Genomic DNA, 24907 nt, shown 5'->3' on the forward strand with positions numbered 1-24907 from the left:
TGAGGTTGATGGGTTGGGAATCCATCAGACTTATGGGATGAAGGTGCTTTGACGAATCCAAGTCAGGGAGAATCGACAAGAATTCCAGGGAGTTGGATCGGGTTTGGAACTAGGGCAAGTTCCACATCCTGGTCAGGAAGAGAGACGACCCTACTGGCTGTTTGGATTGAGGATTGTGTGAGTTGAAAGTTCGGAAAACTTACCAACATAGAGATTATGTTTTCTTGGTGCTTGATAGCAGGCTTTGGGGAACCCAGTTGGGGTTCCAGGCATGGTGCGAGTTCAACTTGGGTGGTCGGTAGAGTGTGTGCTCAATTCTGGGTGTATTCGATTTGATAAAATTAGAGGTAAGGCTTTGGACTACGATTATGGTAAGCGGAAGTGTTGTAAGACTGCGGGGTGGACCATAACATTCACTATTGGTCAGTTTGTGTGGGAGTTTTGTAAGACTGCGAGGTGACCCGTAACATTCATTGGTCCTTGTTCAGTGGAGAGATTGTAACAAACGTGTGTTTTGCTCACAATGTCTTTTGGATGGTTTAGGACAGAGCGGGTCGATTCGCAAGGATGTAGGAGGGCCACAATATGTTTGGAACTAGGATATGGTAGGTCGTGGGAGACCAGGTATGAGGAAAGACTGCAGTTGGTCCTGTAGAGTTTAGTTTAGCTTCAGGTAAATGTCGAGATGGTTGGGGTAGTTATTGATTGTGAGGCCTTCCTATCATAAGTCGCGAGGGGTGACTGTGTGGGAGTCTTTTGGCTCAACAACCGGGCTGGAACCTGGTATTTCAGATTACTGGCTGATGAATTGGGACCAAGGAGGTCTCGGTGGATTTTTGGAAAGCAGCTAGGAGGCAATTTTAGTGTTTTGGGCAGTTTCAGTGTTTCGGGCAGTGTTAGTGATCGGGTCTCGTGTATGTGTGTGGAGTAACTTGTTGAATGGGAAACGCTAAGACACTCGTAGTGGGATTAAATAATCTCAGAGTAATTGATTTGATGCTGTTGCGCCACTCTTATCCGAGTTAAATCGTTGCAGGAATGAATCTTCTACTCGAAGGATTATCTGAGCCTTCTGTCGAGTGTAAGTATTCTGTAGTTTTTTATGGCCAGTGACTTTGTTTCCCTTAGAAGCATCTATGTGATCGAGTGTTGGAAGCATTTTTTTGTATGACACTCTATGAGGATGGTTTGGTGGCGGTTCGGTGGAATGGAAGTGTTATGTTTGGTTAGTTTCAGTAATTTTGGATAGGCCATGGTATGCTCAGAATTGGAAGTGTTATGTTTGGTTAGTTATTCGTTGAGAGTTGGGAATGGATTTCTTTTAACATGAGCGGTCTGCCGGGGTGTCAGACTGTTATAGATTCTAGTCTCAGGAAGGTAGATGTGTTTGTAGGGGCTAAAGGTTTGGATGTCGTCCTCGGGATAGAAGTTTCAATTTGGGTTTCGATTGCCTTGGGAAGATTTTTTTTGCGTGCATAATTTTGATTATGTCCCTTAGGTGGATTGTTTTGTTATTAGTGGTAGTAAGGAGAGATTTTGAGGACGAAATCTAATTTGAATGGGAAGAGTTGTAACGCCCAAAATCTAGAAGGTAATTGTGGAAATAAATCATCCTTGCTAAAGCACAAGTCTTCAAGTTTAGGGAAGGAAACTCGACATGTTGGAGGTCTTTGGCACACACATTTTTGAGGATCAACTCGACGGGTTGGTGAAGGCCAACTCGACGAGTCGAACGCTATTGGAGAAACCCTAAATCCAAGGTGGGTTTTGCACCCTATTTAAATACCTTAGGTCCCAAGTGTTGGCCTCATTTCCAGCCTCCATTGACCCTTACCCTAATCTTGAAACCCTAATTCCTTTTTGAGTGTTGTGAGCCCTTTTTGAGTGTGTTTTGGTGTGTTTAAAGCTCTTGAAGTAAGGATGATCTTGGTGCAAGGTGGTGATTCAAGTAGAAGCCTTCATATCTTGATTATTTGCATCATTTCCAACATATTGTAGGTATAAAGTTCTATCCTTGCTTAATATTTGATTAGATCTCTTTTTGGGTTAAGTTTTGATGCTTTTAGCCATGTTTTGGTGATTGGTGAGGTTGAAGGTCGTCCAAAGTGCTATTCTTCCAGATCTATGGTCCTCTTGACCTCTTTTGGCATAAAGGTGCCAACTTTATGGTCCTAAGGGCTTCATGCATTCATTAAGTCCTTATTTTGGTCTCTTTTAAGCTTTTGAGCTTCTTCTAAGCATGAATAATTGTAAAGTTGGAAACTTTACATGGCCATCTAGCCTCTTATGGTTAGATCTGCATCTTGGAGTTGTGTCCTTGTGGAATAAGTGCTTAATGATTAAGTCCTTACCCTTTTAAGTTTAGGGTTTGGGTTTTGAACCTATTTTGGTGGTTCTTAGGGATAAAGTTGGAAACTTTACCCTTCTTAAGGCCATTTCAGTTAAAATGTGAGTGGGAGAAGATGTTAGTTTCGATTATGTCTGCTTAATGGATTAAGCTGTTTGGCTTCAGGTGAACTCGACGAGTTGTTTTGGTTTTTCCCGTTTTGGGTTGGTGTGGGTCAACCCGACGAGTTGATTAGATAACTCGGCGAGTTGGATCAGGTTCTTCCCGACTTTGCGGTTTTCAGAGGAACTCGGCGTGTTGGCTTAACTCAGACCGTTGACTTTGAATTTTGACTTATGCCTTTGATCAAGTTTGTTGCAAGGGATGTTTGAAGCAATCTGAATTGGAAATGTGGGCTTAGGGTAAGGCCCGTATGGTATTGGGCCTAATTTGGAAACTTGAGCCATTAGTGGGCTTTCATGGATTTTGTGGTTTTAGATCTTGTTTGTGTTTGGCTTGGGCCTTAGTTATGAATCTTATTGGGCTAGGGGTAAAATGGTTATTTTACCCTAAGTATGGATTTTAGATAGTGGTTTGGAGCCCAATTGCTAATTGGGTGATATTTTGGGTATTTTTAGCTCGTGGAGTTGTCAGGGCAGCAACTAAGGATTTCTTGCAGTGAGCTTCAGCATTCGAGGTGAGTCTCCTCACTGTGTTTAGCAGGTCGAAGGCACCAATGCTGGCCCATGGTTATTATGTTATGATGCCAGTTGTTTGTGTGACTCTTGCATGTGTATGCATTGATATGTATGTTGGGCAGGGCCCGATGATTTTTCCATATGCTAGTATCAGGTTGTGGATATTTGATTTGTATGTGCACGGGGCCCGATGAATGTACAATATGTTATTATCTTTATGATTTTCGCAAGTGTTGAATGTTTATATGATTTTATGGCTATGCGAGTGTGGGTGGGGCCCATATTTCAGTGGACGGGTCTTGTATCTCAATCGAGTGTAGGCGGGGCCCATATCTGATTTCTACCAGAGTGTGGGTGGGGCCCGTATCTCAGTCGGATGTGGGCAGGGCCTGTATCTCTGTTGAGTGTGGGTGGGGCCCGTATATCAGTGGGCAGGGCCTGTTATGTGTTTAGTTATTTATGGTATGAGGTATCTTAGGGAACTCACTAAGCTTTGTGCTTACGGTTTTCAATTTATGTTTTAGGTACTCCAGTTCTCAAATGAAAGAGCTCAGGACGATCGTAATGCCTACGCCCATGTTTTCCACAATATGTGAACTTTAGGATTGGACTCTAATAATTGTGTTAATTGAAATGATTTTCAATGTTTTGAACAAAGTTACAATGGTGTTTTGATTATAATAAAACTGAAAATTTTACCTTGGGTTTTTGGGCTGTTACACCATTGCTAAGGATCGATGACATGTTCGATCAGCTTCAAGATTCGAGCTATTTCTCAAAGATCGATCTTAGGTCAGCATATCATCAGCGGAAGGTGAGAGAGCAAGATGTTGAGAAGACTGCATTCAGAACGAGATACGAACACTATGAGTTCTTGATTATGTTATTTTAACTAACCAATGCTCCATTGGCATTTATGGATTTGATGAATAGTGTATGTAAACCATTCCTTGATAAATCCATGATAGTGTTCATAGATGACATTATTATTTATTCAAAGAGCCAGCAGGAGCATGACAAGCACGTACGATAAGTATTAGAAGTTTTGAAGAAGGAGAAACTATACGTAAAGTTCTCCGAATGCGATTTTTGGATTCGAGAAGTCCAATTCTTGGGTCATGTGGTTAACCAAGAGGGAATAATGGTTGACCCCTTAAATATTTAAGGTGTGATGAAATGGGAATGACCAAAAAGTCCCACTGAGATCCGAAACTTTCTGGGATTAGTTGGATATTACCGAAGGTTTATCCAAGGCTTTTCTTTGACAGCTACTCCATCGACATCTTTGACCCATCAAGGAGCTAAATATACATGGAGTGAGGAACATGAAGAAGCATTCGAGAAATTAAAGAAGAAGTGTGAAGCACAGATTATTTCTTTACCTGACGGAGTTGAAGAGTTGCAGTCTATAGTGATGCATCTAGAGTTGTGTTAGGTTGTGTTCTGACCTAGAGAGATAAAGTGGTAGCATATGCGTCTCGACAATTGAAAGAGCACGAGAAGAACTACCCCACTCATGTTCTGGAGTTGGTGGCGATAGTATTCACATTGGAGATATGAAGGCATTATCTTTATGGCACAAAGTGCAAACTCTTCATTGATCATAAAAGTCTCCAGTATCTCTTTGATCAAAAGGAATTGAATATGAGGCAATGATGTTGGCTAGAGTTACTCAAGGATTACGAATGCAAGATACTTTACCACCTTGGTAAAGCAAATGTTGTAGTTGATGCCCTAAGTCAAAAAGTAAAACTGGAAAGAAAAATGAGGGCTATATATATATATATATATATATATATATATATATATATATATATATATATATATATATATATATATAATCCATATATTAGTAAGTTAAAAAAATCAGGGGGCCATGGCCCCCTAGCCTTATAGAGGTTCCGCCTCTGCAATTTCATGAGTTGAGTTGTGAAAAGAAGATATATTTGGTGCCTTCGACCCACGAGTACAGTGAAGGAACTCACCTCGATCTGTTGATAAATGAATAACACCTGGGCTACTGAACCGAAAAATCCTTGCACTAAATCACAAATAATAAAACCCTAATTAACAATTAGGCCATAAACCATAACCGAGAGTCTAAATCCTTAATCCCGACTCCTAAGGTAAAAGACCATTATACCCTTCCCTTATTGGGCCTAACTAATCACGACCCAAAACCCAAAATGGTCCAAGGCCCAGATATGACCTAAATCCACAAAGACCTAAGGCCCAACAATGACCTAAACCCATAGGAACTTATGGCCCAACAATGGCCCAAACTAGTTCAAGGCCTAAAAGCCCAGTTGGTGAGTACGTCGTGCGTACCATCGGATTACGCCCAACGTACAAGTCCATCAACAAGGAAGAAAACGAGACTCAAACCCAGTACACGCAATGTACTCAGATGTATGCCCAAGTACTGGTCAATGGCTTTTTCCTATCCACATGGCTTAATCCCTTAAGACCTTAATGTCCAAACCTCATATCTACATCTAAATAAGGTCTTAATCCATAAAGTCAGAAGCTTTAATCCTTTACATGGCTCCAAGAGGTCAAAATCTTAGATCTAGCATTCTTCCTTCATAAAATGACAATAAATTGTTGCATGGTTGGTCCTCAACCATCAAGATGCAAACTTTATCATTAAGGAACCTCAGATACATAATAAGAACAACTCAAGACCTATGGAGTAACATTTACTCACAAGAATCATCTTATGGGACCAAAGAGCATAAGTTTTTACCCACATACAAGATCTACACTAAAGATTCATAAATTTTAGATCTTTATACATTCTGAGGCTTGCAAAGATGTTGAAGAATCTGGATCTTCAAGCTCCAACTCAACCAATGGTTCACCACCAAGCTTCTTCTTCATCTTCAAGGTACCCAAAAAGACCACAAGATCTCAACAAAGGCTCAAGAACACTTAAATGGTGGCTATGGTTTCATGGGGATCTTTTTAGGGTAAGAAGGATGATGAGGGGGTAGCTTCATGGTTCATAATGTTGCTTAAATAGGGGCCAAATCCTAAAAATTAGGGTTTGTGGTCTGAGCGAGTACGCCCAACGTACGCTAAGGTTTGTGTAATGCCTGCAAATTCAGGCTACACATAATAAGTAATAATTATTAAAATTAAATCCTTAATCTATAGTCGTGCGCTCTGCAAACTATATAATATAAATTTCGTATTAAGGAAAAATAGGAAAAATCAGCCGAATCGTCTGAAAGTCATAAAAAACCGCGCCAAAACACACACACACACACACACATATATATATATATATCATTATTATATATAAAAACTTTAATTTTGTGGGAGCGCGTATAGCGCGTGAGACCGGTTTGAAGAAGAGCGCATGTCGTTATCTTCTGGTGAACGATGCAATGAACCGAAACAACCTCTTATAAAAACATGTTTTTTCTGACGCCTCTAAAATCAAATTCACACGGTTCCAACACCCCGTCGTAACCCACCCGCCGATGAACACAATTTATCATTACGTCGACTCAATCCATTTTTGGCCTCTTGTTCAACATCTCCCTTTTGCAAATCGATCCACTGATTCCCCATCTCCAACAAAATGTTCGGCTTCATCCCCAACAGGTAATCCGACCATATCATCCCGAAAACAACCCTAATACCTTGCTCAAATATGCATCGCGCATATCCGGTGTGACGGGTTTGGCGAAATATAGATGTTCTGTTAAAAGACAAAAGGATTAGGTGAATCGAAACATTTTCCCCACCGCTTCGGAAAAAAAGGATGGATCCAACCCACATGACCTTTAGTACACTTCTTGAAGACAAAGAGGGTATATAACCGCTCCTCATCTTGCTGAACAAAATTATGACCGCTTCCCCTCTATTTGATATCTTCTTCCCCCGCCAATGCTCCGGTATAACATTACTCCCCTTTTTGATTTACTTCTTTAAGATCTTCATCAAAGGTTCAGGAAACGGCTGATAGTCGGCCTCTTTTTTCCTTCCATTTTGGGACACCAACCTTCTCCTTCTCCACAACACCACTCCCTCCAATCTAATCATATTCAATGTTTTTCGTTTTCTTTTAATTATGATTACGAACTCAATTTTTACATGACGTCTTACATGGATTTCTCTCAAATCCAATCATTACACCCACTTGCGGAACTCTTTCTTGTTTCTGGTGTTGGTCTATGTCTATTATATAAAAAAACAGTTGGGAAGAAGACAAGATTGAATCACGTAAATTATTTCTTTTTCATCTCTAATCAACAATTCGGAAGTTTGAGTTATTTTACTCTAATTTTCCCTGATTAGGGTTTTCAGTTTCACCATAACAGTTGATTAGTCCGAAAATTTTGGTATTATTTCACTTAAATATATACTTATGAGTGATGATATGCATGCCTTTTAAGAAAAGTATTATGTGACCAGATATATTAATGAATAATGTTTATGAGGAGACAGGGCGATGTGTAAGTTGTTGATTACAAACATAGGTGATTAGGGTGTGTGTTTGAATCATTTTAGATGTGTGCTAATTCATAAATGAATGTGCATAATGGTGACAGTTGCAATGCTAATATCCTTCTCAATAATTTCACAATCGTAAGTTTACGAACTTTCTTTGGTTTTTGCATATTATTTTCAAATCAAATTCTTTCTTTCTTGTTTTCTTGTTTTGAAAAGAAGGTAGGAGGGGACACATGGCATATTTGGCTATCAAACTTCTCTCTCTATAGTTGTTGAATCTTCTGATTGTGATGGGAGGGACCTCTGATGTATTAAAAAAACGATAGATGATGCAGGATTCATGCTAGAAATGGTGAAATTTATTGATGCTAAGTCAGTTGGGTCACAAAAAGTGGCAGGAGAGTATTCGGCCCCTGACTTTTCTTTGTCCATGAGTGTTCATCTCTATTTTGAAACCAAGTATCTAAAGTTCTAATGGCTTATCTTAAGTGTTGTGAACCCAAGACAGAAAAAAATGGAGGAGCAAAAAGAAGATACATGTATCTGTATGTCTTTTATGCTTTTTTTTTTTTTTTCATATTTAGTATTGCTTAATGTACATCAAATAATGATGCCATACCACTTACATTTTTGTGTTACAGATTAATGACACTTCTTTTTCTCCATTTGCTTTTAACAAATCCATATCCGAATATAGTCAAAAGTGTTATGTTTTTGGCTTTTACACTTATATATCTTTTATCAAATACCCCTCATCAATTATTGGTTCAACAATCAATTTTGAATATATATAACTATGAAATGATAACAATATAATTCCTGATATAGTGATAATACCCAGTTGCTTTTTTTAATTCGGCTATATCATCCTTTTGCGCGATTTCCTTTTTTTTTCTAATCAGATTTATATTCAAGATTTGGGATTTTATTTGTATGGCTATTGATGATAGTTTTTAGGTTTTGAAATAGTATTGGAAGTAGATGGATTGGATGTAGAATGATCAAAATTTGGTGGGAGGGATACATTTTTATGATTTCTTTATTTGGATAATTAAAAAATATTTACAAATTATATATTTCATTGGTTCCGGACAAATCATTCATCTTTGGCAGTTCACTTTATTCATGATCTGACCGGTAGATACCAATGACGGCTACTTCACCATCATTTGTAGTCAAATGCTTATTTTTTCTGTTTTGTTTTCGGTTTCATTGTTAAAGTTCTAACTTAACGAAAGTTATTTGACTGTGTTGTTTAAAAAGCAGTCTAAATAGGCTATTTATGACTTTATGTGCTAATAATTCACATGTAGTGTGATCTAAAAGAGCAAGATTTCATTGTGAATCATATTCTGAATCTTAAAAATTTGGATAGAACGAGAAATGAAGATTGGTTTTCTTGCATAAAATTCGAGTTCTCGATGTCAATTAATTGTTTTCCTAGGACAAATCAAGGCAAATGGCTTGCTTCTGACATCATCTCTTGGTGAAGGTAAATATAAAAGACCCAATTTGGTCATTTGTCATAGACACTTATTTCTTCTGTAATCATAATGTTTTACTTTTGTATTTTTCTTTTTGGTGTTTCATAATTTTTGAGAGGTTATGATGGTAATTCATATTTTCCTTTTGCATGGTCTTATTGCTATAAACATTGGTGATCATGGTTTCATGGTTAATAAGTCTAGATTTGTAGCTATGAACTATGAATTGAGTTTGGTAAACATTTGATATTTTGGTGCAACAAATAGCAACGTACTATTATTTATTTGTATATTATAGATTATACTTTCATTTCTTAGCATTACAACATTGTCTTATTGTTAATTTGTTATAAACAATGGTGATTGTGGTTTCATTGTTAATATATCTAGATTTTTACCTATGAAGTGAATTTATAAAACATTTGATACTTTTGGTGCAACAAATAGCAACGGACTTCTATTTATTTGTGTATTAGAGCATTATACTTTCTTTTCTTACCATTACAACATTATACCTTAAATAATAACATACTTGATTCTTTACTGCTAACAACAACATACTATTAGTTCCTTACTCATAACAATAATGTACTTATGTTGTTCAAGATTTGAACAATGGAAAGAAAATACCCATATTACCTTTTGTGGGTCGTGCTTAGCACGGGCCTTGTAAGTAACTAGTATATATATATATATATATATATATATATATATATATATATATATATATATATATATATATATATATATATATATATATATATATATAGTAAGTAAACATCATCACAGTCCCGAAAATATAAATTTCATAGAAAGCCGAGTTACTATGCAGGAGATGTGAATTTTATAAGATATAAAAATCAACAGCGTAATAAAAAATTATTAACGTTAAAAGGTACAGAAAGAATGGTGGAATTTTGGACAAAGTCACCAAAATGAAAGTCATAGTACTCTTTACTATAGGAATTTTAGTAAAAGGAACACCAAAATCGGAGTCCGTACGAGAGAGTTATGATTTTTGCAAAATCATTAAATCATATAAAAATAGAGTTAGAATTAGCCGATAGAGCCTAAAGGAAAGTTGTAGTACTCGTAGAGAGCTACGCATGGAAAAAAACAACGTCGAAAACGTAGTCCATATGAAGAAATTATGGAATTTACAAAATATGTGATTTGCGCCCCGCGCACTGCGTGCCAGGTGCGCGACGTGCGCTTCTAGAAGGTGAAAACGTGGACCACGGAGAGGCCGACACATGACACAAAGTGGTTGGGGAGATGTAGCCTTAAAATGTGCGACGTGCACCCCTTTTTCACGTCGTGCACCCCAAAAACGGCTATAAATATGATGCCAAGCCTCATTCCCTTCCCACACCTCCCAAGATCTTCTCTCTCGAGTTGCTTTCGATTTTAGCCCGTTTTCCCTTAGTTTTAGTCTATGACAAATCCATGTGACCCCTGAAGTAGTAGTAGCTAGAGAATAGAAGCTCTACGAGTGCAATTTCTGGACTTTTGTCCAAGAAATATCTGTAAGTTATGCTATACTCATATCACTTTCAGTGTAACTTATATTTATAGTCATAGTCGTTATTATGAACCTATAAATAAGATTTATCAGTGATTCCAATTCATTATACCGATTGGTCTACTTACGGGATGATGTCTAGGTTGGATTTAGTGAGGTGTTTAAAGTGGGATTTCCAAACGGTATACTCTGTATACCAAACGGACCCGAGCAGTTCCCCATGGGGAGCATCGATCATGTTCATGAAAAAGAAGGATGGGTCACATAGGATGTGTATTGATTATCGGGAGCTGAACAAGCTAACAATGAAGAATCGTTATCCGCTTTCGAGGATTGATGATTTGTTCGACCAGCTTCAGGGTGCATCTTGGTTTTCCAAGATCGATCTTCGGTCGGGGTATCACCAGATGATATACCGAAGACAGCCTTCAAAACTCGTTATAGTCACTATGAGTTTGTGGCGATGCCATTTGGGCTTATCAATGCTCCAGCGTTGTTCTTGGATCTCATGAATCGGGTTTGTAGACCGATGTTGGATCGGTCTGCGATCGTATTCATTAATGATATTTTGGTCTATTCTAAGACCAAGGAGCAGCACGAACAACATTTGAGGGAGGTATTAGAGACGTTGAGGATGGAGAGTTTGTACGCCAAATTCACCGAATGTGATTTTTGGTTGTGCGAGGTGTAGTTTTTGGGGCACATCATCAATCAAGAGGATATTTTGGTTGATCCAGCAAAAATTGAGGCGGTGATGCGTTGGGAGGTTCCAAAAAACGCATCCGACATCCAGAGTTTCTTGGGTCTTGCAGGGTACTCTCAGAGATTTATTTAGGATTTCTCCAAGATTGTCGTAACTTTGACCCGGTTGACCAAGAAAAGCACGACCTTTCGGTGGGGTCCAGATCATCGGTCGGCATTCAAAACCTTGAGGCAGAAATTATGTGAGGCCCTGATTCTAGCAATACCCGAGGGATTGGATGACTTTGTAGTGTATTGTGATGCTTCTGTTTTGGGATTAGGAGCCATTCTCATGCAGATAGGGCATGTGGTTTCTTATGCTTCGAGACAGTGAAGCCTCATGAGGCGAATTACCCCAATCATGACATGGCATTGGGGGTGGTGGTGTTTTCCTTCAAGATTTGGAGACATTATTTGTATGGGGTCTGATGCACCATTTTTACTGATCACAAGAGTTTGAAGTATTTGATGGATCAGTAGAATATGAATATGTGTCAGAGGAGATGGCACGATGTAGTAAAGGATTATGACTGTGAGATCTTGTATCATCCCGGGAAAGCCAATGTGGTAGCCGATGCTTTGATCCGTAAGACGGAAAGTTCCCCGATTCGAGATATTTGCTTAAGGATGATAGTGATTTCACCTTTATTGGATATGATTAAGAGGGCACATGTGGAGGGTTTAGAAAGGGAGAACTAGAAGACCGAGCGGATTCGGGGACAAATTTCGTTGTTTGTTCGAGATGGTTGAGGATTATTGACTCGGTGTGGCAGAGTTTGGGTTCCAGTGTCTAGGGGTGTGAGGAAAAAAATATTGGAGGAGGCACACAAGTCCAAATTTTCTATCCATCCGGGGACCACAAAGATGTGTCGATACCTGAGATTGAGTTGTTGGTGGCCCTGCATGAAGTGGGAGGTTGCATGGTTTGTCGAGCGGTGTTTGACCTGCAGGAAGGTCAAGGCCGAGCATCAAAGGCCTGAAGGCAAGATGCAACTGCTACCTATTCCCATGTGGAAATGGGAAGAGATCTCTATGAATTTTATCACGAAGCTACCTAAGACGGAGCGGGGTGTGGATTCCATTTGTGTTATTGTGGACCGGTTGACCAAGAGTGCACATTTTGTTCTGATTTCCGAGAGTATCTTTGCTAAGAAATTAGCAGATATCTATGTGCGAGAGGTGGTGGTCAGGCACGGGGTGCCAATATATGTGGTCTAGGACCGCGATGTTCGTTTCACCTCCAGGTTTTGGAGGAAGTTCCATGAGGAGTTAGGAACGCAGTTGCATTTCAGCACTACATACCACCCCCAGACGGACGGTCAGAGTGAATGGATAATTCAGACGCTTGAGGATATGCTTAGGACATGTGTATTGGATTTCGTAGGGAGCTGGGATACTTACCTTCCACTAGTAGAGTTTTCATACAACAATATTTATCATGCTAGTATTGACCGATCCATGTTTGAGGTGTTGTATGGTCGGAGGTGTAGGACTCCAATTTGTTGGGGGAGGTTGGGCATCTAGTTATGGGAAGCACTGAAGTGGTGCTTAAGACGACCGAGCTGATCCAATAGGTTCACGACTGGCTTCAGATAGCGCAGAGCAGATAGAAGAGTTATGCGGATAGACGCAGATCGGACATGGAGTTCTAAGTCGGGGTCTGTTCGTGAAGGTGTCACCCTGGAAGGGTGTTATCTGGTTTAGGAAGTGGTACAAGTTGGGCCCCAGGTATATTGGCCCGTTTCAGATTATCGCTCGAGTGGGCAAGGTTATGTATCAGTTGGACTTGCCTGAGGAGCTTGGGCAGATCCACAGTACATTTCACGTTTCATAGTTGCTAAAGTGTGTGGCTGACGAGTCAATGGTTATATCGCTAGATGACATTCAGATTGATGAGAGCCTGAATTATGTGGAAAAGCCTATTGCGATTCTATACAGAGAAACAAAGGTCCTTCGGAACAAAGAAGTGAAGTTAGTAAAGGTGCAATGGCAGCACCGAAGAGGCTCTGAATGGAGCTGGGATCCAGAGGACGAGATGAGGAAGCACTATCCGCACCTATTTGCATCAGCAGACTTCGAGGACGAAGTCTAGTTCAAGCGGGGGAGATTTGTAACACTTGGTTCAGGTGTAAATCATTTCTTAAATATTTGGAATTATTGTTGGAAATCGACGAGTTGGGGAACTCCAACTCGTCATGTTGAGAAGGGTTGTGGTCGTGGGTTTTAATGATCCAACTCGGTGAGTTGGGGTGTCCCAGCTCGACGAGTGGGCGGCTATGAAGAAAACCCTAATTTTAGAGTTTTGCACCCTATTTAAAGACCTTAAACCCCCTTGATTGGCCTCCTTACCAGCCTCCCCTATCCAGAAACCCTAGATACGTGTATTACCTTGCAAGATTGAGTGTGTGATCTTGTGTGAGCTTGGAAAGTTGATTTTTGTGATTCTTTGAAAGGAGCTTTGAAGTTGGAAGTACCTAGACTGGAGGGAAGACCTTGGATCCAGAAACTCTTCTTCATTAGCAGCCTTTTTGAGGTATAAAGTCGACATCTTGCTTTGTTATCATCTAGATCTCTTTAATAGAAGTTTTAGCATGATTTGGGGATTTTGGTTAGGCTAGCCAAGATGTCGAAGGTTCCAGGGGTTATTATGTTAGATCTAACCCCTTCATGACTTCTCATGGATAAAAGTTGCAAACTTTATTAGTTCCAAGCTCCATTCATGCAATAAGTCCCTCATTAAGTCCTTATTAAGCTCTAGAGTGTATTTCTAGCTTGCATGGACGTAAAGTTGGAAACTTTACGTGATTATCCAACCTTTGGACTCTAGATCTGTGTTTTGGAACTATTTTGGGAGAGTTCATGGGCTTAATGGATTAAGACTCACTCTAAAGAGCCTAGGGTTTGGGTTTCCTTCTAATTGGATGGGTCTTAAGGGTAAAGTTGGAAACTTTACCCTTTTAGACATCATTTTGGAAGAGATCTGAGTTTTGGAGTCCCTGGTTTCGATGGAATTAGCTTAATGCATTAAGAAGTTGGATTTCTGGCCAACTCGACGAGTTCATTAGTGAACTCGACGAGTTGATGGGATTTTTTCCCGATCTGTATGGATGATGGAGAAACTCGACGAGTTGAGGGACAACTCGGCTAGTTGGGTCAACTCAGGTCGTTGACTTTGACCTTTGACCCTAGTCTTTGACCAAGCTTGACCTTTAAGGGGTTTTGGGGCATTTTGAGTTGTATTTATGAAATTTTTACTGTTATAGGGTGGTGTAGAGTGGATATTTGGAGTCCCGACCTAGTCAGCTACTGTTCAGTATTGAGGTGAGTCTTCTTACCACACTTATTGGTCAAAGGTACCAAGGCTGGCCCATTAACTGATATGAGATGATTAGTATTAGAATGTGTAATGGTTTGCTATTTGATCTATGTATGGGTTTATGTGAAGACCATGGGAGGAGCCCATGGCACGGGATATAAGACAATGAAGGTAGTCCATGGCATTCCATTGAAGACCATGGAGGGAGTCCATGGCAACTTGTATGTATATGTATGAGCATGACATTATGTGATTATATGATTTGTGTGATTAGGAAACACAATAAGCTTGTGCTTACAGTTTTATTGAATGTTTCAGGTACTTCTATTGATAAGGGAAAGGGTCTGGCTTGATGACATGGCGTGCATTCTCCAGTGTTTTCACATTTAGCTTTTTGTAATCTGAATTCACAAATAATATGGATATGTATTGGGATTTTTGTACTTCCTATGGATGATGTATATAAAATTAAAATTTTAAATTTTTTCTAAAAATTGGCCTGTTACAATTCAGATCTGACTGAAATCACGTTGTGAGCATCTATGCTCACGTCATGAGTTGCGATAAATCAAAAAAACAAGTTTCTTTTCTCTTTATCGATTCACCAATGTGCAATTACATGAAAGATAGCCATAGACTCTGATACCACTAATGGAAAACGTAGGTTACAAAATTTCTATGCACTAAGCGGAAAAACATTTAAACAATTTAAATGATTAAGGCACATAAACCTAATAAGGATCTATGTCTTTCACATATAGGCATCATACTATGAACTTTCTTCCTACAAAACTTTCTTATGAAAAATGAATTCATAAGAGCACGAAGCTTACCTTAAAGACTGTTATTGCAAACAACCTTGAATCCTTCTTCAAATCTTTTGGCAGCTAACACCACAAGCATCGTGCCTCTGATGGTTCACACCGAAGACTAGTAACTACGGATTATGGAGAGTTGAGGAGAGGGATTTCAAAAAGATCTTTCTTAAGGGAAGGAGTGTCGACTTTGTGACGGGTATGACCCTTTATATAGCTGAGATAGCTTGGTGCCAACGCTAGGTTTTAAGGAGGAAACCCTAAATCCATTTGCTTGGTAACTAAGCATCCCATTCCCCTCATTCAAGGGGCTTGGATGAAAACTCATCGGGCTTGACCAAGTGATTTTCTTCCACCTCATCTAATGAGGCCCATGGGCTTCTTTCCTCAACTTTCAATAAATAACCAAACATACCCTGCACTTTTAATTAATCCAATTAATCCCGAAATTAATTCCAATTAATTTCTGATTAATTGTTAATTAAATATTACTATTTCTAATTATAATATTATTCTCATAATATATTAACAAATCGTTTATTCCAATTTATTAATCAAATAATAAATCAACTTTCTCTCCAAAATAATCATATCCAATTGCTAGGTTTGAGGGCAACCCAAAAGGACTATGCTACCATCAATTCAAGTTTATACCAATTATAGTTATGGGCTTACACACCTAATCCAACATTTTTCACCCCCAAATCTATTTCAACTCATATGTTAGCATAAGGTTGTACCAGGTCTATTTCACCCCACATACATATAGAAAACAGGCACACATGCATACAATACATACAACAAGAGTCACAATGACTATAATCACATACAAACCATAGTGTCTTACAGTATAGTGAGCAAACTCACCTTAGTCCGCCGACAATCCAAACGATGCTCGGGCTACTGGACCCGTGAATCCCCATGCTAACCAATAAAATACAATCATAATCAATAATCGGGTCATATGCCATAATCCGAACTTAATTCACTAATCCCAACTCCTAGGGTAAAAGACTATTTTACCCTTCCCCTCAATTGGCCTAACTAACTAAAGCCTAAACTCAATGGTGCTTAAAGCTTATGGATGGCCCAATTCCCTAAAATACTCAAGGCCTAATATGGGCCTAATTCAATAAAGGCCCAAGCCCTAACATTGGCCCAAATCAGCAATACTTGTGGCCCAAAAAAGCCAAAAACCCTTGAGTCCAAAAAGGTGGTCCAAATCAAGAAAAAGTCCATGCAGCGTATGCCCTGCGTACCAGACTTGTACGCCTGACATACGATCCTTCGACGCACAAGGTACAACTCATCCTTGCCTAAACTCGGGGACTTCACGCATTATGTTGAGCGTACACACACATACACCCAACGTTCCCACCGGGTGACCAGAACTTTCATTAAACACTTAATGCTTAATAACAAAACATCCAAACTCATATCTAATCTCTAAATAAGGTCTTTAACCATAAATTTGCCAACTTTCCTCCTTTGCATGTCTTAATGGGACCCAAAACCCATTTTTATCCAACTAAGTCCATAACATGAACACCAACTCTCACATGGTTCATCCAAACTCATCAAGATGACATTTTTATGCACTAACAACTTCAAAAATGATAAGATCCAACACTCCAAGCTCTTGGAGTAGCTCATACTCACAAGGATGACTCAAGGGACCATAGTATTGTTGGATTAATGTCTAAGGCCATAACTATTTTGGTATGTACTTGACCCGATGGTGCATGGTCCTTTTGGGTTGCCTTCACCAAAGCAACTTGATAGGATGAATTATGGAGAGAGAAGATTAATTATGATTTATCAATATATTATGAGAATAATATATTAAAAGAGAAATCATATTGTTTAATTAATATTAGTCAAGAATTAATTGATAATTAATTTTGTGACTAAAAGAGATTAATTAAACTTAAGGGACTGGAACTGTAATTATAAGATAATTGTATTTGGGCTATGGATCACCTTGGAATAATAGGTTGGACGAATTCTATGGGGAAACCCATTAGAAATCGTCCAAGGGATATTCTAAAAGGGTCCATGGGCTGCTTAGGGCTTAAGCAATCAGATTAGGGTTTCCTAGTTGAAAACCCTAATAGCCTACATGTATATATAGTACGCTTAAGCCCCAAAAACGTGGCTAAGATTTCCACCAGGGTTTCTGGACGGTTTTGGGCAGCCTCCTCTCTCTTTATTCTTCATCCTCTTGCTCTTGGTGTTTATGAGCCATTAAAGGAGTGACAATTGTGACTCTAAGCTTTCTAAAGTCATTACAAGGAGGATTTGAGATTGTTATTGCTACATAACAATCAAAGGTAATTCTCTAAACCCTAATTTCAGTTTATAATGTGTTAGATCTAAGATTGTAAGTCTTGGATACATTGCATATACAATAGAGAAACCTAGATCCAAGCATTAGGGTTTGATGAGCACATAGGATGATCTTATGGCTAAAACCCATCAAGTATGCCCAAAACAAGCCCTAGACTAAATCTAACACATATAGTTATCAAGATAGAAACTTTATACCTTCAAATGCTAGCAAAATGGATGAAGTGTATGGATCTATGAGCTCCACTAGGGATGAGCTTTGAAACCGGACCGGTTCGAAACCAGAACCGGTTTTCGTATATTATAAGAACCGGGAACCGGACCGCCGGTTCTAGCGCCGGTTCCGGTTCCGGTCCCGGTTTTTCGGTTATTTTTCAAAGTAGAACCAATTGAAATACTATAGATTATATGCTATCTTCTGGAGCTTGTAAATGATTCAATATTTAACCAAATTATGACTTTTTACATTCTAAATTGAAGTACAAACACTAAGTTACATGTTGAAAAAAGAATCAACTAATTCCGACTTCATATGAGTGAGTTATGCGCATTTTAAAAGCGGGGACAGATTCCAAAAAAATAAAAAATGTTGAAACAGAAAAAACGCAGCATTGATATGTTGTCTTCCGGGGTCTATAACTGATTCAATATCTAACCAAAATATGTGTTTTTATAGTCTAAAATGAACTACAAACATCAAATTACATGCTGGAAAAAAAATTAAGTGATTCCGACGTTATATGAATGAGTTATACACATTTAAAAAATGGGACATATTCAAAAAAACAAAAAACTAATGCTGAAATAAAAAAACGCAACATCGATATGCTTTTTTCGGGGCATGTGTCTGATTCAATATCTAACCAAAACATATGTTTGTACCGTCAAAAATGAATTACAAACTCCAAATTACATGTTGGAAAAAAAATCAAAGAATTTCAACTTCATATGAGCGAGTTATGCACATTTTTAAAAATGAAAAAAATGTCAAACCGGTTCCAGTTCTTAGAACCGGGACCGGTTTTCATAAAAATGGAGAACCGGTAACCGGACCTATTACCAATTCCGGTTCCGGTTTGGTTCCGGTCCGGTTCCAGTTCCGGCGGTTCTAATGCTCATCCCTAAGCTCCACTCCAATCAATGCTTGAACACCAAGCTCCCTCTTCTTCAAAGTAAGGAAAAACTGTTGGATTAGTGTCTAAGTCTATAACTATTTTGGTATGTACTTGACCCGATGGTGCATGGTCCTTTTGGGTTGCCTTCACCAAAGCAACTTGATAGGATGAATTATGGAGAGAGAAGATTAATTATGATTTATTAATATATTATGAGAATAATATATTAAAGGAGAAATCATATTGTTTAATTAATATTAGTCAAGAATTAATTGATAATTAATTTTGTTGCTAAAAGAGATTAATTAAACTTAAGGGACTGGAACTGTAATTATAAGATAATTGCATTTGGGCTATGGATTACCTTGGGATAAAAGGTTGGGCGAATTCTATGGGGAAACCCATTAGAAATCGTCCAAGGGATATTCTAAAAGGGTCCATGGGCTGCTTAGGGCTTAAGCAGTCAAATTAGGGTTTCCTAGTTGAAAACCCTAATAGCCTACATGTATATATAGTACCCTTAAGCCCCAAAAACGTGGCTAAGAGTTCCACTAGGGTTTCTGGACAGTTTTGGGCAGCCTCCTCTCTCCTTATTCTTCATCCTCTTTCTCTTGGTGTTTGTGAACCATTAGAGGAGTGACACTTGTGACTCTAAGCTTTCTAAAGCCATTACAAGGAGGATTTGAGATTGTTATTGCTACATAACAATCAAGGTAAGATCTAAAACACATTCTTATGTTAATATGATTAATAGTATACTAGATCTAGGGTTTAAAGTCTTGGATGAATTGCATGTACAATACAGAAACCTAGATCCAAGCATTAGGTTTGCATGACAACATAGGATGTTCTTATGGCTAAAACCCATCAGTGGTATCAGAGCCTTGATTGGTTTCTATTATATTGATGCCTTGGTTATTTGTTCAAGCTTCAAAATCGATTTTTTGGCTCCCTGACTGATGAACTTAGCGAGTTCCAATGTGGACTTGGCGAGTTGTTCCAACTCGGCGAGTCCATAGAGGAACTCGGCGAGTTCGAGCGTCAGTAAGAGCAGATTTCGGGATTTCTTGCTGTTTTGCTTGAGGATACTTGCCTTAATTGTTTTGGGTCTTTAATATTCGAATTTTATCTTATATTTGAGTATATCCTTAATTAAACAAAAGATAATTAACAATTTATTAGATAATAACATGCTTATATGATTAAAGATTGATTATTTGTATTAATTGGGTAACTTATCTTGCAAGAAATTGAAATTAGGTCAAATATAGATAATGACAAAATTAATTGTTTAATTTCTATTATTTGTTATTTGATCCTTGTGTTGTGAAAAAGTTTCATTTGTGCCCATGTAAGTTTTATGGTTTAAATTTGAACTTAAAGGTTTTGTTTTGAAATTTAAATAGTTGAAACCCTAATATTTTGAAATGTTTCAAAACTTGCCCTCAAGTTTTGGAATTTAAAAGTTGATTAAAAGTTTAATTTAGAAATGTTAAATTCTAAAACCCTATTATTGTTTTGAAAAGTTCAAATCACACCCTTATGGTTTTATTAATTAATTAAGGTGTATAATTAAAAGAGACTTAATAAACCCATAAAGTTTTGTTTTACATTTAATTAAATTAAAAGTATAATTTATTAAATTAGAACACCTAGTATTTTAAAAGTGTAAAATACACCCTATATTATATAACATTAAAAGTCTAATATATATGTATGAGTAAAAGTCAGTTTTACTGTTAGTAGGCCTCATTCACGAAGCTGGTCTATAAGGGGTGTTTAAGGAAATTGCCTATAAAATGGCGATTGAATGGGTATCCACTCTTACCCACCGCACTCTTGACTAGTGGAGGGTCGTTAGCCGAACGGGTAGGATAGGATAGAAACCTTCCATTATAAGTATAATGAAGTACAAAAGTAACCAAATGTTTTTACAAATTCCCAGTTTTAGTTACTTTAGGCAAAAGTGAATTGATGCAATTCCATGAAATTACACTTTGTGCCCTTGCGAAGACGTTAGTGGAGCGTGTGTGGTTAACCGACACACTAAATGGTTCTAAGCAAAGGTAACAGAGGGTGACTCAATGTTTGCATAGTTCGGTGGAGCGTGTGTGGTTAACCGGCACATCGAATAGGTGACTGTAACATGTGGGGGCACCATGTAAGTCTGCATGGTTATTCACACCCGCTTTGTGATCCTCAGTATCCCAGTCACAAACTAGAGGGGCATATCGAGATTTAAACATGCCATTGAAAAGTTCAATGAATCTCAAAAGATCTAGGAATTTTCAATAGATTTAAAACTTGAATTTCTTTTTCGTTTTTCATGGTGGAAATTAGTGAATCGTCATTCACTTACCTTCAAATATTCTACAACTAGATTACGACATCCCTTTTCTAGGTTGTAGAGTATTGTGTTGGGTCCTATCCTTAATATTTCATTTGGGTGATTTATTAAGGACTCAATCAATCAACTAACTTGAGTTTAATTTTTCTCCCGTTTTGTAGATGTCAAAGTATGACAACTATGGTCTTCCCAAATCCAGTGGAACAAGCTTTTCACATGAAGATGATATTCCACGATTCGATTGAGGAACATGAGATCATGCTTCACTTCCTCCACCTCCTCCTATTATTCTCCCTAACCCACAAGTTCAAAAGATTGAAAAGTTCAAACTCACTCAAGCCCTTTTGGCAAGTAAACATGAAGAAGGAAAGTCAGTGTGTGCACACATCCTAGAGATGAAGTCACACATTGATAGGTTAAGAATGTTGGGATCTGTTGTCTGTGAGGAGCTGGCTGTTGACTGGGTTCTTCAGTCACTTCCTGACTCATATAGTGAGTTTGTAAGAGAGTACTATATGATGAACCACAACATAAGCCTCATTGATCTCACCTATATGCTTATTGCTGCTGAATCAGCAATGATTTGGCGCACTGGAAAAGCAAAGTTGATTGATGGATCTACCTTCCAGACCTCTATGGATATAGGCAATGGCAACGAAATGCATGCCATGATCGAAAAGTTTGATCATAAGAGAAAGGCAAAGTCTGAAGTAGTTCCATGCGCTGTTCCAAAAGAGTCAATTTGTTTTTTTTTGGAAAGGGAACTTCCCTAACGAGGGTTTCCGGGCCAGCTTACGCGCACCGACTAATCCCCCGCTGCAAACATGAGACTTTGCCTCATGCCCTGGAGTCACTGCAGGCGAACCTCCATGGCCACAAGGGCTGAGTAGTGCCAAGATTTGAACATGAGTCAATTTGCTTTTATTGCCAAGAGAAGGGGCATTGGAGACGAAGCTGCCCTATTTACCTAAGAGATCTAAGAGATGGGAGAGTCAAAATGTATGGCTCTACTTTAGGTAAATTCCATTAACTAACTCTTTTAATTTTCTATTCTAGATTCTTAATACATGATGTGATAAGATTGCATTTCGATGTTTTGTAGGATCAAAGAAAAGAAAGGAAGTTTAAGGGAAGAAGTGAGCGGAATCTAATCGTGAAGAAATGGATTTCGATCGCATTACTTGAAGATTAGAATCTTGAGCTGCTACTTGGAGTTAGAATAAGATTGCTAAGAAATATGTATTAACATAGTTTTTCAATTAAATTGCATTATAAGGACAAATTTTTTCCGCAATAAAATAAATTTTGTATTATTTATTTATCCTTGCAATGGTGTGTATGAAAAATTGATGTTTGTAAGTTTCTGTTATTAGCAATAATGGATTTGATTCATAATTATGTTATTTGTGGAAAGGTCAAGAATTTACCAAATAGAGAAAGTTTCTCATCGCCCAAGTTTCAATTGGATAGAAATTTGGAATCATACAACTTGGTTGCATGATGAATGAGAAATTTCATATTTGGAAATTAGACTAATTCGTTGACAAAGTGTCAAGTGAAGGACTAGGAGATCGAGTACACAAGGTTGTGTGTTGATCAAGTCCACCACAAGAGTAACAAAGATACTCGTCATGATTTACTAAGGTTAAGTAAATATGAATATACTTATGAGATTAAGTGTAATTCTGAGTTGATTGAAAGAGTTTCAATAAATAGCAGAACGAATAAAAAAGAATCAAGTAGGCAGAAAGATAAAAGTTTCTCTATTCTAAGAAGAAGGGAGAGTACCTTTTATCATGTTTTATGAAAGGTCTTAATGATTAAGAACCATATCTCAATTGATCCTCTAAGTGAGTCTTAGTGCAATTGTATGTCTGAGAAGAGGAATCAAGAATTGAAGAAATGGTTAAATCAAGGAGTCAATCATACTTCGTTCCAAAACCAAGTCTAGAGTTAAGATTGTGACATTGAGTGACAAGTCTTAAGAAGGTTTATAACATTCATCAAATGTGGAAAGTTGTGATGTCTTGGATAAGACAAAGACCATCTAGGACCAATTTTGTGAAGTGTTTTGTCTTGATAAAAGCTACACTAACTCTTGAATATTTGTTTGTCGAGAAATGTTTATTGACAAGAGAATCTTATATGTCAAGGAGTCAGTGGGAGTCTTAATGGTCTTGAAAGGTTTTAAGAACTAATCAAGAATAAACCTTATCAATCATCACTAGCACACGACTTGAGGTTTACAACCTATCGTGTTGACACTATCTTGTTTCTGTGCCGTTCCAATTGAGTTAATTATGCATGTGAGTTCTATGAGTTCTCATTTGAATGCATAAAAGGCGAGGACCTTGATCAATGAAAAGTACATTGATAAGAAAGGATGAGCTGCTTAACTACTTGGAAGACATGGTGGGCACTTGTGTTACCACAAGGCAAGAAATCAAGATTAAGAAAGTTCGGTCCATATGAGTTTGGATTTGTCGCAAACTTTGGTTTTTGGCAAATTCACATGGATAGGAACACATACACCATTAAAATCTAAGTGTGATAAGATTCCCTCCTTCATGAAAATGACTGTGAGGAAATGCTTTCACTAAGAGAGATTTTAAGAAGATAGTGATTGTGAAAATTGTATTCTCGAATTTAATTATGGTTACGGTATCCCTTTCCATAATTAGAATTGTGAGATTTGGCAATTAGTCTGAATTGTTTAAGACACACATATGAGCTATCTAAGGCAAAGGTGTATAAATTAAGAAGCTTTGATAAAAGATTCTTATCAAAGCATTAGGTATTAGAAATATAAACTTAAGAAATTCAATAGGTATTGTTTTCTGGAAGTTCAGTTGTTTTCTGAATACATGTCAAAGCTAATGGGAGCATAAGTGTTATGCTTATATGATAATAATCATCATGATAGTGGGAGCATAAATGTTGTGCTTGTATGATTATTAAGGCAAGTATTGCAAGTTAGCAATATTAATTATAGAAACCAAGAGTTATACTTTGCAAAGTCATAAGGATTGAATAGTTGTTTTGCTATAATTAAGGGAGAGAATATTATGCTTCATTTCAAATCTAAAGGCTTAGGTTGTGGAATGTTAATAAATTTAGTCAAGGATACATAGTGTGTTCTCAAAATTTTGATTATGATTATGGCATCCCTCTTCATAGTTTGAATTGTGAGAACGTGACACATAAAATATTATGGCAAAAGATTGATAAAGTATCAGATCTTTATGTAAGACATTATGCATCATGTCCCATACGCTTCGGGTAAAGGATCAATTGCAAGTGCTATAATATTTGACCATTCTAAAATTTTCCAAATGTCTAGCACATTAAGAGGGAAAAAGGACAAGAATCGGTTTTGACTAAGATAATTAAACAACTATCAAAGGACAATCCAAAGCTCGCTGATGATTGATCGCTTGTGATTAGTTGGGAGTATGGTATTGGATGGACCATATCGACATTATTATGAATAAATAAGATTCTATTAAGAATGAGTTGTCATATGGAAAATATGGAAATGTTTCCATATTGGGAGTTGGATATTGAGAATCTATATCTAGATTAGAAACTATTACGCAAGAAGGATGTTCAAAGGAATGTACTTTGAGTGAGAGACATCATATCTATAGAATTGTTTCTGATAGAGATTAGCCAAGTCTTGATGATTTTGATCTATGACTTTACGAAAGAATCATTGCATAAAATGTTAGAATCTAGC

This window comes from Lactuca sativa, chromosome 3 (assembly GCF_002870075.4).
Source record: "Lactuca sativa cultivar Salinas chromosome 3, Lsat_Salinas_v11, whole genome shotgun sequence".
In the NCBI taxonomy this organism is placed as follows: domain Eukaryota; kingdom Viridiplantae; phylum Streptophyta; class Magnoliopsida; order Asterales; family Asteraceae; genus Lactuca; species Lactuca sativa.